Source organism: Mobula birostris, chromosome 2 (assembly GCF_030028105.1).
Source record: "Mobula birostris isolate sMobBir1 chromosome 2, sMobBir1.hap1, whole genome shotgun sequence".
In the NCBI taxonomy this organism is placed as follows: Eukaryota; Metazoa; Chordata; class Chondrichthyes; order Myliobatiformes; family Myliobatidae; genus Mobula; species Mobula birostris.
This window is the reverse complement of record NC_092371.1, coordinates 203,197,936-203,200,754: the sequence shown is the minus strand read 5'-3', so window position 1 is coordinate 203,200,754 and position 2,819 is coordinate 203,197,936.

Genomic DNA, 2,819 nt, shown 5'->3' with positions numbered 1-2,819 from the left:
AGAGTCAAGGGATCAAAGTAAATCACAGAACCTCTGGTGTAATATTCTGTTACCTGACCCATATACAAATTGGCATGTTAAATGCATCAGAGTATTAACTGCAAGGCTCGGTATTATAAGAGAAAGCAATTTTATCCCATGGGAGACAAGCACCAGAACAGAAAGAAGAGAGAACTATTTAAGTGCAACAGGATTCACTTAACCAGAATGGGATCTATGTTCTGACAGAATGGATAATTATTGCTGTAGACAGAGCTTTGAACTAATAAAGTGGGAGCAGGGTGCAGGTCAAGGCCAAAGCACAAAGTAGCAGTTTGGGTAATGATAAGCAGAAAAACGCAGCAAGGGGCAGAGCTCATTGGTAATAGTATACAGTATCAGTAAAAGAGTCCATCAGTTTTTCCTTACAAGAATTAAAGGCATTTTATTTGAACAGTGAAAATGTCCAAAACAAAATCAATGAAATTATGGCACAGATGGATAAATGAGTTTGACGAGATCAATTTCAGAAACATGGTTTCATGGGGTGATCACGGCTGAAAAATAGTTAGGGTACTTAACATTTAGAAAAGACTGAACAATGGTGATGACTGTTGAGGGCTGGAATGGAATTGATCTGATTATGAAGAATGTAATTAGGCACTCATGGAATGATCTTGGCTCAGAAGATCAGGAAGTACATATGAATATACAGTTGAACTCAGAAGTTTACATACACCTTAGCCAAATACATTTAAACTCAGTTTTTCACAATTCCTGACATTTAATCCTAGAAAACATTCCTGTCTTAGGTCAGTTAGGATCACTACTTTATTTTAAGAATGTGAAATGTCAGAATAATAGTAGAGAGAATGATTTATTTCAGCTTTTATTTCTTTCATCACTTTCCCAGTGGGTCAGAAGTTTACATACACTTTGTTAGTATTTGGTAGCATTGCCTTTAAATTGTTTAATTTGGGTCAAACCTTTTGGGTAGCCTTCCACAAACTTCTCACAGTAAGTTGCTGGAATTTTGTTCCATTCCTCCAGACAGAACTAATGTAACTGAGTCAGGTTTGTAGGCCTCCTTGCTCGCACATTCTTTTTCAGTTCTGCTCACAAACTTAATAACCGTACCTGAATCCAGAGCATTTATAGAAATTGCACAGGTTGATGCCTCAGCTCTTTTCCCTTCTGCCCACCACTCTTTACATGCTGCCAACCAAGAACCACTCGTTTAATACATAGTCTTTACCCTGTTAGTCTGCTATCTGAATCAATATGCTACCTGTTACACCTTGAGAATTTTTTTCAACAGTAAATGTTTAATGGGGCACTTAACAAAATGCCTCCTGCAAATCTAAATAATATAGTATCTATTACAGACAGAAGAGAAACTGCAGGTGCTTGAAATCTGGATCAACACACACAAAATGGTGGAGAAACTCAGAGGGTCAGGATGCATTTATGCAGGAAAATGAATTGTGAACATTTCAGGCTGACACTTCATCAGCACTGGGAAGGAAGGGAACAGAAGTGTAGGGGAGGGGGGAGGAGCACAAGAAAGCAGGAGAAACCAAGTGAGAGGGGGAAGGCAGGAGGGGAAAGGAAATCATGTAAAAAGCTGGGAAAGCAGTCAGTTGAAGAAGAGGAATCTGACTGGAGAAGGCAGTAGTCAATTGAATAAGGAGAGGGAGGTGGGAAACCAGAGGGAGGAAGGTGGATGTGATGGGCAGGTTGTGAGGATGGGGAAGCGGAAGGGAAAGAGAATGGGAAAGAAGGATAAGGGAAACCGGGGTGGGGTGTAGGCAAGGATGTGTGGAAAACAGAGGGGAGTGATTTCCAGAAATTAGAGGAATTGATGCTCATTCAATCAGGCCAGAGACTACCAGGATGGAAAATAGGACCATAAGACCATATGATATAGGAGGAGAGGCAGGCCCTTCAGCCCATCGAGTCTGCTCCGCCACTTAATCATGGGATGATCCAATTCTTCCAGATATCCACACTCCCCTCCCATCTCCCCATACAATTTGAGGTCCTGGCTAATCAAGAACCTATCTATCTCTGCCTTAAATGCTCCCAATGACTTTGCCTCCACAGCCACTCATGGCAACCAATTCTACAGATTTACACCTTCTGACTAAAGTAATTTCTCTGCATCTCTGTTCTAAATGGACATCCTTCAATCCTGAAGTTGTACCCTCTTGTCCTAGACTCCACTACCATGGGAAACAACTTTGCCATATCTAATCTGTTCAGGCCTTTTAACATTTGGAATGTTTCTATGGGATCCCCCCTCATCCTCCTGAACTCCAGGGAATACAGCCCAAGAGCTGCCAGACATTCCTCATACGGTAACCCTTTCATTCCTGGAATCATTCTCGTGTTAACTTCTCTGAACCCTCTCCAATGTCAGTGTACCCTTTCTAAAGTAAGGAGTCCGAAACTGCACACAATACTCTAAGTGTGGTCTCACGAGTGCCTTATAGAGCCTCAACATCACATCCCTGCTCTTATATTCGATACCTCTAGAAACGAATGCCAACATTGCATTCGCCTTCTTCACCACCGAAACAACCTGGAGGTTAACCTTTAGGGTATTCTGCACAAGGACTCCCACGTCCCTTTGTATTTCTGCATTTTGAATTCTCTCCCCATCTAAGTAATAGTCTGCCCGTTTATTTCTTCCACCACTATGCATGACCATACAATTTCCAACATTGTATTTCATTTCCCACTTCTTTGCCCATTCCCCTAAACTATCTAAGTTTCTCTGCAGCCTCTCTGATTCTTCAACACTATCCACTCCTCCACCTGTATCATCGGCAAACTTAGCC